This window comes from Peromyscus leucopus, chromosome 8a (genome assembly GCF_004664715.2).
Source record: "Peromyscus leucopus breed LL Stock chromosome 8a, UCI_PerLeu_2.1, whole genome shotgun sequence".
Classification (NCBI taxonomy): domain Eukaryota; kingdom Metazoa; phylum Chordata; class Mammalia; order Rodentia; family Cricetidae; genus Peromyscus; species Peromyscus leucopus.
In genome coordinates this window covers 34,147,335-34,160,014 of record NC_051085.1, presented here as the reverse complement: position 1 = coordinate 34,160,014, position 12,680 = coordinate 34,147,335, and positions in this window count along the sequence as shown.

Sequence of the window (12,680 nt, the reverse complement as noted above, 5' to 3'; positions counted from 1 at the left end):
CCATCCATCCATGATGATCTACTCTATTTTCCTTTCCCAAGGAGATCCATCTGTACCCTCTAGTTCCTTACTCTATACCTACTCTCCATAGTTCTACAACTTCTAGTTTGGTTATCATTGACTTAACAGCTAATTATCCACATATAAGTGAATACATGCCGTTTTTGTCTTCCAGGTCTGGGGTACCTCACTCAGGATGATTATTTTTCCAGTTCTATCCATTTACAGTGAAGGTTTTTTTTTTTTTTTAAGTACTGATCCATATACTGTTCCTGAAGAATACTCAGCTGGGCTTACATTCTCTTAACCCAAGGCCAGAATTGTGTCTGCTCTCTTTGTCTCTGTCTTGTGTAGTATCTCAGAGAAGACACACCATCATGTGCATCTGGTCTCTCCCAAGACTTTTTCCAACAGTGTGTGACTGTCTCTGCTGAGTTTCCACTTTGACAGGCTCTGCTCCTGTGATGGCAGAATAGACAACACACAGCTGAGAAATCTGCACAAGTAAGAGTGGAGCATGGGGAGAAAGGCATCTCAGGAATGGAAGAGCAGGGATGAGTGGAGATGGCAGTGGGGAACTTGGAAAGGGGGATGACAAGCTGGGCGGTGGTGGCGCACGCCTTTAATCACTCTGTGAGTTTGAGGCCAGCCTGGTCTACAGAGTGAGTTCCAGGAAAGCCAGGGCTACATAGAGAAACCCTGTCTCAAGAAAGAAGAGAGGGGGTGGGGGGGAAATGACTAATTAATTACAGAGTCTTACCACCCTGAACATCCTTAATCCTGGGGAAATGCTGTTCAACTTGGTACATTCCATTGTCTTATGCCTTGCCTTTTGTATCTCTTTTCTCCTGCAAGGATTAGAAGCAGAGACAGGAACAGTGTGTGTGTGTGTGTGTGTGTGTGTGTGTGTGTGTGTGTGTGTGTGTGTGTGTTGTGTGTGTGTGTTTCTACAGTGGACAGGAATGTTTTGGAAACATTCCTGATAGTAACAGGAAATCAAGGAGTCCTTGTCAAGTTAACTAAGAAAGAAGTAGGTAAGAACCAACGTGAAGCTCGTTACAGAGACGATTGCTATAATTATAAGCTCAATAGCAGTTATTAAGATTGATTGCTGTAGCAGTAAGCAAAGACTCAACATGGATCAGTTTAGAAAGGGACTATAATAAAGAACTGTACCCAAGTGGGTGAAAGACAGTGAGGGGTGTGTGCTGAGTGCATGTGTAAACTCAAAATGGCCAGGGGAAGTTTAGGATGAAGAGAAATTCGAGGGGAAGATGATAATCATATCATGAAGCTGCTGAGCTTCTGCAGACAATAAACAGTGTTAGTTTGAATTAGGATATCCCCTGCGGGCTCATATTTTTTTTTTTAATGTTCCAACCCCAGCTTGTAGTGCTATTGTGAAGTCTGTGGTGCCTTTGGGAGATGAGATAAGTGGAAACAGGTCACTAGTGGGGAACTTTTCTATTTTTTAATACAAATCCTTTTATTCTTATTTTTAATTTTTATCTTATCTTATATTCATGATTGATTGATTGATTGAGATGGGGGTCTCACTGTATAGCCCTGCCTGGCTTGCAACATGCTATGTAGGCCAGGCTGGCCTTGAACTCACCGAAATCCACTTGCCTTGGCCTCCTGAGTGCTGGGATGAAAGCCTGGCTAGGGGAGAGCTTTTGAAGGTTATGCTCACCCTGGTTTTTACTGGGCTCACTGCTTTCTGTTTGTGGGGTATGAACAGCTGTTGGATAGCACCCTTACCACCACACCTTCCCTGCCACCATGGACTGAAATCTCTGAAACAGTGAGGCAAAGTAAATCTTGTTACCTTAAGTTGCTTCTATTGGGGATTTGGTCTCAATCATGAGAAAACTAACATGAAGAAGTAGTATGATAAACACTTGGTGAAGGCGGTTCCCATTACAGAGTGGGTCTCAGTGTAAAAAAAATGATGAACAACAAAGACACATCACAGGACATGGATTGCTTGGAACTGTGCCTCGTATAGGGGGGCTTTATAATGTTCCTTATGTGAAGTATTGCACGAAAAGGTCATTGCCTCGGTCATTTCCATAGTTTTAGACTGCACAGACCTCTGTAACACTGGAAGAGAGCTCCTGGATCCTCCTATGCTGCCAACACCCTGAACACAAGAGTTGCATGTGATCTTAGAAGTCTTCACTGTGGGAGTCCAGCTGGGAGACCGGCTCCCACATTTTAAGACAGGGTACTCTTGGGGAGAGAGGGATAAGAGATATTAGATAGAAGGATAGAGGGGAGAGAAACAGATACACAGGATAGCCTCGGGAGGGCCTGGATCATTATCCACTGGCTCCTCCTGTCTCTTCTAAAGGGCTACTTATAGGAATGTCAAGGGGTGGAGGAAAAGAACTCCCCCTAGCTCAGCCAAATGTAGACCCTTCCAATTACCTAGAAGCTATGCACATGGTCAAGTAATCCTCTACTGCAGCTCTGTTGGGTAAAACAAGCTCATATCTCACTAGGAAACTTTTGTGGGTCTCCACACTTCACTAGCAAAACTCTTTTTGGAACAGAGAGGTGGCACTTGCACAAATATGAGGACCTGATTTCAAATCTCAGGCATCCAAATGAAAAGCTGAGCATGGTAATGTGTTCCTGTAACCCCAGGACCCGTAAAAGGACACGGGAACATCATTAGGCCTCCTGACTGCCAAGCTAACACTAGGTTCACTGAGAGACCTTGTCTCAAGGGGATAATACAGAAAGTGATAGAGCAAGGACAACAGATGTCTTCCTCTAGCCTGCAGAAGCACACACACACACACACACACCTGGGCACACAGTTGTCTTTTCTCTATATTAATGAAACGGGAGGGTCACATATGCATTTTCTTCAAGTAGAGAAAAACCTACATTTAATTTAAATCTTAGGATCCCCCTCTTATTATTCAATTATGTGTACTTTTTTATGTCGACTATCAGAGATTTTCTTGTCTGTGTGCTCACTAACAGCCAATTAGTCTGGTTGATAAGATTTAAAAAAATAGTTCCCTACTTATTTGTAAATGTATTATATATGCAGAAAACTTGGCACAAACTTTTCAGATTTTTGTATCAAAAGCCAATAAAGGAAGATTTCACATCAAAACCACCCAAAGCTGCCATATATTTCTCCCAGAGGAGAGTTGGCCACTCTGAATGAACTAGGGTACCTGGGATCCACCTGAATTTATTCATTCATTCTCTCCTTGCTCCCTCCCTCTTGTCTTTTATCCCCAGTTAATGAAATCTCTTTGGAAATTGGAATTCTTTATCTGGTCACAATTTCTCCCCCCCCCCCAGCTTTTCTCTTTTTCATCCTGAAATAAACAGTATCATCACAAGACACATTTAAAGAGACTCGTGAAACAAGCCAAGATGAATGCATTCGCAATTACAGGTTCAAATTTTACCCACCAAAATCATTTTCATCCTGACACCTGCTTTGAATTGAGCACTGAATCATATAGTTTCTTTTGAAAGACTCAATTAAAATAATATGCAGGGATTTCAAAGAGCTGTGGAACCACAGAAGTAATGCTTTTCCTTGAATGTGGCAGCATTTACATTTCTTTCTGCTTTGAGGACCAGGGCGACAGTTACATGGCATCATTTCCAGGGTTACATCGCAAGATACTCAAGACCCTGCTTGGCCTGAAGCCTGGCTCAAAGGTCTCCCATGACCCATGAGGAACTCCGTGAAGAAGGTGGCCATGCTGAAGAGGTCCACATGGCAATAACTGAAGACAACTTCCTGGAGAAAAGGGTGACATCTTAAATAATTCTGTCAATAACCTGAATGAGGTTGGGAGCAGATGCTTTCACATAAGCTTTGAGGTGAGAACTGTTTATTTTTATTATTATTTGCTTACTTACTTTTTGCTGTTCTGGAGTTAAACACCACAGCCTTCTCTCAAAGGCTAGGCAAGTGTTCTACCCCCTAAGTTTTACTGTCTAACCAAATGAGAACTGTTTTAATTCACAAAATGTGATGCACAAGATCACTGTTCAAAATAAACTATATTTCTATAAAAAATGCGATAAGTAATTGGAAACAATTTTGAGGCAATTTAAAAGCTAATACCATTAACTAGCATAACACATATAAAGTACACAATGAACTAACATATACTCAAAGAAATATATGCAAAACTATCACTGAACTAAACTAAGTAGTAATTTAGTGAAGTACCTGTTAAAGAATTTTACTATTCTTTTTTTCAAAGACTATATTTTCAGAATATTATTCTGTGGAATTTATACATTAGGGATTTTAGACTTTAGAATTTTTGCTTTACAACGTTTCTGCATTCAGGATTGTGGTGGTCAGGATGGTGTCTGTTGAGATACTAGGCCGAAGTTGATAGCCAGTTGTCAGCAGGTCAGCAGGACCACCCCTCTTTCGGGGGCTATAGGAACGTCTTAGTATTCTATTGTTGTGAAGAGACACACTGTGAGCACTGCAGTTCTTATCAAGGAAAGCATTAAATTGGGGCTGGCTTACGGTTTCAGACGTTCAGTCCATTGTCATCATGGTGGGACATGGTAGCACACATGCAGACATGGTGCTGGAGAGGCAGCTGGGAGTTCTCCATCCACATCCACAGGCAGCAGGAAGAGAGGGACACTGGGCCCAGCTTGGGCTTTTGTAGCCTCATAGCCCATTCCCCAGTGATACACTTCCTCCAACAAGGCCACACCTTCTAATTCCTGTCAAGTAGTGCCACTCTCTGATGACTGAGCATTCAAAGATTTGAGTCTATGGAGGGGAGGGGACTTTCTTATTTAAACGACCATGAAGAGAAAATCTTACTGCCTCTTCCAGCCTCTGACAGCTCCTGGCCACCAGATCACAGCACGGCTCCACCTCTTTTCTGCTTTTATTTCCTGTGTCTCTCTGTGTAAGACCTACACCGCTCGGGCACTCTCTTTTACAGTACTGACTTCTGTGTCCAGCAATGCCTTCTCTCTAGAAGGTATTTTATTTGCACTTACTGGGACTTACAACTGGGTCATCTCTTTTGGTGGGGAGCAGGGCACATATTATCACACCTATGATCCCACATGGGAAACTACCTAATTTTCATTAATAGTGGAAGGGTGTGGGAAAAACAAAGTGTAGTACATCCTTATGATGGAGTATGCTTATTAACAAAACAGACTAAACCATTGACTCACCCACACCCTGGATAACTTTCAAGCTAACTTATGTAGAGTGAGGCACATTGTTCAGTTTATGTAATATTCAGGACTGGCAAAGTAACCCGTATTGACAGAAGGCTGTCTGTTCCTCCTTAGGGGACTTCGACTGTGGGGCTGGTTTCCTTACCTATGCAGCTGCTGGTGTCTGCTCTGGGGAAGCAGCCTCCTACCCAGGAGTCTTTCTTTTTCACTCTGCATGCTTATGCTTGGCACGGTGTGTAGGCCTGGGCAGGACTGTAGAAAACTCCAGCGACAAATGGCACCCAACAGGTTGGCAAGAGTGTCCACCTAAAACCTGAGAAACAAGATTGTGAAATGGAGCTAAAAAACAGCTTCCTGTTTACCTCTATTAGCAGCAGCCTGTGGGTTTGAGCTGCTATGGTGGGTTCCTGGCATGCAAGCTTGACCGGCAGAATGGCCAGAAGGAGGCGTCTCCAAGCCGCACATTATGCCGCTTCTGTGTGGTGGATTTATCCTTTGCTAGTTAAAAAAAAAAAAAAGTTTCTGGGCTACACGCTGCTTAGATAGAAGCATAGACCCACTATGGCTACCAGCACTAGCGGTATATTATCTCCAACATATTGAACAAATAAGTTGGGTGGAGCTAACAGCCAAGACTTCTGCTTTAGTAGTAACCACTGTAGTTTAAAGCAATAGTTACACAATAAGTCAGATTCAGATGAAATAAGACTTTAAATGGTTTACAATGTATGTAAAAATGTAGTAGGCTTGAAAAAAGAGAGAAAAGGGAATATATACAGTTATATAAACAGATAGTTTTTAAAAATAAAGTCTTTAAAGAGACAATAAAGGTAGTATAAAAAAATTAAGCCACATAAAGATGGATATTACACAGAAAATATGGATTGTATTGTCTTTGGGATTCTTAACTGCAGAAAAACATTTGATTGTAAAAGTTGTTGAGTTAAGCCAATATGTATATTTTAAAGATACCTTGACTTCAAAATTTGGATCTAAGGATATGTTGCTTTGGAAAGGAGGCTCTGCTTTTGTTTCCACAGAAATCCAGAGGCTATAGATTTGTTCCAGATTAAGATATATCAGGAGCCGGGCGGTGGTGGCGCACGCCTTTAATCCCAGCACTCGGGATGCAGAGCCAGGCGGATCTCTGTGAGTTCAAGGCCAGCCTGGACTACCAAGTGAGTTCCAGGAAAGGTGCAAAGCTACACAGAGAAACCCTGTCTCGAAAAACCAAAAAAAAAAAAAAAAAGATGCATCAGGTTTGACCAGCCAAGACCTCCTGAAAGGTCTCTGATGACACCATGGCCCAACTGGCTCAGACAATACAGCCTCATGGAATACCCCATAAGCCTAAAAATTTGTGTCCCCATAAGATACAGTGTGCCCATCCAGCAGGAAGTAGTAAGAGAAGTTACACCCAAATACCCGAATATACCAAGCTGGCTTTAAACTCAAACATATTATTAAAAGAAAAGGTTGAGTGATTCTTGTGTCCCATATTAGAAGAGCCCTCTGTTGTGGGACAGAGAAAAACCAATATTTTTATTTAAAACAGGTTGATTATGAATGCAATCTTTCTAAAGAAGAAAAGGGGATATGATATAGATACGATAGGATGAAAGGGTAGATTGGTGAACCTACTTTTAAAGAACAACTTGTTTAAAAAGTGTTTTACATTGCTATGGATTTTAGTTTATTGATACAAGTTTAAACTTAATTTTGTTATACTGTATGTATATATATTTCTACTCTCATTTGAGGTATTATGTTTATGTAACTCATTTAAATTGTAATGGTAATTATAATTAGTCTTCTAGGCTGGGCAGTGGTGGCACACACCTGTAATCCCATCATTCAGGAGGCAGAGGCAGGCGGATCTCTATGAGTTCGAGGCCAGCCTGGGCTATAGAGCTAGTCCAGGACAGGCTCCAAAGCTACAGAGAAACCCTATCTTGAAAAAAACAAAAACAAAAAATAATTAGTCTTCTATGATAATCATACTTATAGCCATGTTAGTTAAGACTTCTAGGTTTACATAGACATATTTCAGATAGATAGGTAATCTTCAGACACTTCAAAGACCTACAGAACATGGCATTTAAAATGTTATAAAAATTTAGACTATCTGGACAGTGAGACATGTCTGCTCCTGGCAGCACCGATTTACTTCAGAGAGGAAGATGGGCATCAAAGACATCCTATATGGAGTTTATCTTCTTCTTAGCAAAAATAGCCATTTGGGCAAGAAACTGTTCTTGCCTGGACTGCTTGATCAACTGGACATGCAGACCCATGGGAAGGTGACCACTGAACTTAGCTTGGAAAAATAGTCCTTCATGTTCCTGCTTCCAGGAGGAAACTGCCAGACATTCTACAGGACACTGAGAAGTAACTGAGAAACTCTAGGCCTATGGTCTGAAAACAGATGCCCCAACTTTACAGAGAAAATTTGGATGACTGTCCAAGCTGCCAGCTGTCTCTGTCTACTCTCATAAGACTTCCGAAAGTTGCTTGTGTCCTTCTCCCATTTCTCAGGTAATATTATATCCTTCTGAGGTCTTTGATGTAGTTGAAGACTAGATAGTTAAAATTTCCTCAGTTATGATCAAAGATAAGTTAGATATGAAACCTTAGACTCACAAATATAGGATAGATAGGATATCTTCTTTAATATTGTAACTGTAATTCTTGCTTGATAATTGTTTTGTTCTATGTAATTTTACTATGTTAAAGTTAAAAATCTTCCTTTAAAAAAAAAAACAGAAAAGGGGAAGTGCTGTGGGATGTCCTGCATGCTGTAAAAATATGTTGCTATGATTGACTGATAAATAAAAAGCTGATTGTCCAGTAGCCAGGCAGGAAGTACAGGCAGGACTAGCACAGAGGAGAATTGGGGGAACAGGAAGGCAGAGGAGGAGACGCCAGCCTGCCGTCCAGGGAGCAGCATGTAAAGGCAGCAGGTAAAGCCATGGAACATGTGGCGACATATAGATTAATAGAAATGGTCTGAGTATCATTGTAAGAGCTAGACAATGGTAGGCCTGAGCTAATGGCTGAGCAGTTTAATTAATGAGAGTTTCTGAGTGATTATTTTATAAGTGGGTGTGGGGTCTGTGGGGATGGACAGGATTGGAGAAAACTCCAGCTACAGCATGGTAATTCAAGGGGCACCCAAGTCCACTGCCACATGTGGTGTAAGGGAGCTTCCTGGCTCAAGTGATGGTAAGAAGGTGCCATACCCTTGATGTCCTCCAGTGGCCACTGTGTTAGGTTCTTCTGTGTTGCTGTGACCATGGTGTCTGACAGAAACAATCTACCAGAAGAAAGGTCAATTTTGATCAATTTTAGACTTTCAGACAGAGCAGTCTATGGTGACAGGGACCTGTAGCTGATAGTTTGCATGTCAGCAGCTCTGAAAGCAGAGTGGAGTGGTAACTGAGGGCAGGATAGATCCTTCTAGAACTTCCTTCTAGAGAGCTACATCTTCCCGTCAAACACTACCTCCTAAAAGCTCCACAGCCTCCCCTGACAGTGTTGCCACCTGCCCCTGACATGTTCAAAATAGGGTCCTGTGTTGGGGTGTCTCAGGTTCAAATCATAACAAGCATGTTGAGGGGCATCTTTGCCATACGAGGAAAGAATGTTGTTTAGAATAAAAGACTCTTGATTTCCAGAAGGAAGCAGGGAACAATGAGAGGGAAAAGGGAGACGAACTCTGACGACTTCTTTTCGAATCCCCAGACTCCACTGTTCCTAAACCAGTCACAACATGACACTTTCCAAATATGTCAACCCTTAAGTTTCCTTTTGGTCCTAAGATAACTTGAGCTGGGTTTCAACCACTGTCACCTAATGGAAGACTTAATGCAGAATCCAGATTCATATCCATCCCTAACCAAAGCTTAGGGTTGCCTTCATTGCCTTATTGTCTTAGCATGCAACAATTAGTCTGGGGAAATGTCACCTCTGAAGGTAATATATGATAATTAAATTAAGTACGAAGTAGACACACGGGGGGTGACGCCAGTGTTTGTTTATGATGCAGGAAAACACAAACATCAAACAGTTCAAAAATAATTCAGAAGCCTGCCTGAGTAATGACATTGTACCGTCCTTTGGAGATGACAGACAAGCACAGGAGACTCATCAGGAGTGGGACCTGTCAGATTGACCTACCTTCCATTTCTAAATAGCATGCCTGCCAGATAGATTAATGAGGAGTTCTTACTGCAACAGAACATTAAGTTCCAGACAGCCAGCCTCCCTTGCCTGACCTTGGACGAGCTGTGTCTTCCCTCGGGTCCTCAGCTTCCTCATCTGTGCAGTGAGGTTATTTCAACATCTGTGCCCTTCAATCCCATGACCTAATTTAAAGAAAAGATGTGGAGGTCTAGATGAAGGGATGCCTGGCTGGTGCATTGGAGGGGTGGGCTCAAGCATCCTTCCCCTGTTGGTCCCTATGGTGCTGTAAAAGTGTTTTCCTTAGGGAAAGGCCCTTCAACCTCAGCTCTGGGACCTTGACATTAAGGGATCAGTAATAATTTGCTCTGGGAAATGTTCTGTGCATTATTAGCTGTTTAGTGGCATCTCTGGTAATTGCCTGTGTGATACTAGTAGTTCCTACCCCCAGGTATAACAATTCGTAGTATCTCCAGACAGAACCAACATCTATCTATTGGTGGTGGCTGGGCTGGCATTCATGTTGAAGACTTCTAGAAGCTTTTTGCTAAGATAGTGTACTCAACTTGGGAGGCAATGAAGCAGGTAGTATTGGCCTCACAACTCAAGGGAAAAGATTAGGGGCAAATAGTGTGATGTTCATTGAGTAGAAGACAGACATTCAGAAGAAGAAAAGGAGCCTGCCTGGGAGTGAGAGGGAGGGCAAGTGCCACAGAACCTCAGAGAACAGACTCAACAGCAGAAAGAGATACAGAGGCAAGAAATGATTTGTAGGCCAGGAGTCCAAATTTCTGATGACAATCACAGAGGCCAGCATTCTCCTTGGGTCTAAAATGGCTGCATCATGGTCATGGGCCTGTGCTGAACAGGATCTGCTGCCCTTTCCTGGAGATGTGGGCAGAGAGTGCTGACTGAAGATTATCCCAGAAGAGCTGGAGGAAGGGTTTCTGGACCTAGAGAAGATGGGCCTGGGGGTTAGGCCACTGATGGATGTTGAGGATAGCCTGTGCTTGCTGTTCAGGCTTCTGGAACCTTCTAACTTCAGCCTCACTGTGGCAGGAGGTTACTTTGTTTGTGGTGGTGCTGTGGCCACCCTCCTCCTCCTCTTCCTCCTCCTCTCCTCCCTCCTCCTTGTCCTTCCATTAGATTATCGTTGTTGTTAGTAATAGTACTGTGCTGTGAATTAAAGTAAAATCTCTTTCTTCTTAGCCTTTTGCTCCCAATAGAGGACTGGCTCTTTTTAGGGGCAGCTGTGTCAAAACACGCATTGCCACACTGGGCCGTTTGCTTCCTCTGATCATTCTCTGTCCGGGGTCCTGGCTTTTGCTTGTCGGAGGCCCTTGGCAGTTAAGTTAAAGGTTACTGGGGATGTTGAGTAAGAACTATATCTGAGGTGAAATACCGGCAAAGACTACAAAAGAAACAAAGGAAATAATTGTTTTCTGAACCCTTGAAATTTTTTTTTATTTTTATGAATCCTTATCTCAGTAAGGAGAGCCAGGCAAGGGTGGGAAAAATAAACAAGAGATAAATACAAGAGCCAGGCTGTGGGAAGTCGAGAATCCAGGTTTGTTCCTATCTGAAAGACACGTGGTGGGCTGGTCACGAGAGCAGAAAGGCCCCATTGGTGTCTGTGCCCTTTGACATACAATAATAGATATGTGTGTGTGTTTCACCGTGAGGAGAAAAAAAGTAGTAGCTTTTATTCTTTTACTACTGATCATGTTTCTAGTCCATAATCACTAGATAGCATGAAGGATAGGATGTGTACCCTATATAGGGTAGAGAATTAACTTAGTCCAATTTAATACTTCTATAATGAGTATAACCTATTTTTCTGATTAGATAAACAACTCAAACTCATAGAAAATCTAAGCAGTACATAAAAATAGGAAATAAAGGAAAAGTCACACGAAGATTTTGCAGCCAGAGAATGGCTGTGGTGACTATGGCTGTGGCTGATTCTGTCATTTGAACAGTCTCTCGGGCCCAGACGCTTGGGCAGATCATCTCCCTCCTTTGCCATTGTTAGGATGCTAAGATAAAGGGTCTGTGCCGGTTAGTCTTGACTGTCAACTTGATGTGACCTGGAATCAACCAAGAGATGTGTCCTTGGGCATTTAGGATAGCCCATGGGGACAGGGCTTCCCTAGAGTATGCGGTACTTTGTAGTAGGTGACACAGACAGAAAGATGTCTCAGGAAAACAATCGACACCGCTCCTTGGCTTCCCTTTGCTTCTTGCTGACGTCAGGATCTAGCTCCTTTGGGTTCCTGTGTGGACCAAAGATCAAAGACCCTCTAAGAATCCTCTAAGCCTTCAGCACTTGGCTGAGCCTGCTGAGACATGCGGCTTTGTAGACTGAGTGGCTACAGTGTTCTCAGACCTAGGAAATATATTTGTTCTGTGAGTTCTGTTTCACTAGACAACACTGACTAATCCGAGATCCCCTGAGGCACCCTGCTGCTCTCGGTGCTGTTTCATGCCCTGAGTTTCTGCTGGAATTTTCAGCTGATATTTGGAACTGGAATGGGTCATGCTTATGTCTCACTTGCCTTGGTCAGAGCCCTTGAGTTTATGGATCTCCTCTCACTCCTAACGGGACTTCAGACTCTGTCTACAACATATTTCCCTTTATCCCTTTGTTCTACCAAGACAGACCGATGGCAGTCCTACAGACGCCCATCTGAACTGTTTTCCAGGCCACTTGAGAGTAGCAAGTACTTATGGTGTCCATCCGCAAAGTGGAGGCAGGTTCAAGGCAATGTTTGAGAAGGAGATGAAAATTCCCCATCCCCTATCATTCTCCCAACACATGTAGACTATCCTCACAGTGAGCTAGCTGCACACTGCTGTTGTAGCTTCTCACTCTTGCAAGGACTGCCCTGCGGAATAGAGAAGATGGGACTCTCTCCCTTGCTCATCCCAATACTGCCTCCCTCTGCTTCTCCCAGAAGCTAATAAGGCAGGTGGGCTGAAAAGAAAGAGAAGCAGACTGGCTTGCTTGTTGCAGAAGTACAATACCTGCTGTAAGGTATAAGTAGCTGAATGCATTTAAAGCAGAGGGCTGGTCCAAGTGGGGAGGATGAAAAAGAATGGATTGTCCTTGTAGGAGATCAAGTTCTCTTTCTTTCTTTCTTTCTTTCTTTCTTTCTTTCTTTCTTTCTTTCTTTCTTTCTTCCTTCCTTCCTTCCTTCCTTCCTTCCTTCCTTCCTTCCTTCCTTCCTTCCTTCCTTCCTTTCTCTTCCTTCCTTCCTTCCTTCCTTCCTTTCTTTCTTTCTTTCTTTCTTTCTTTC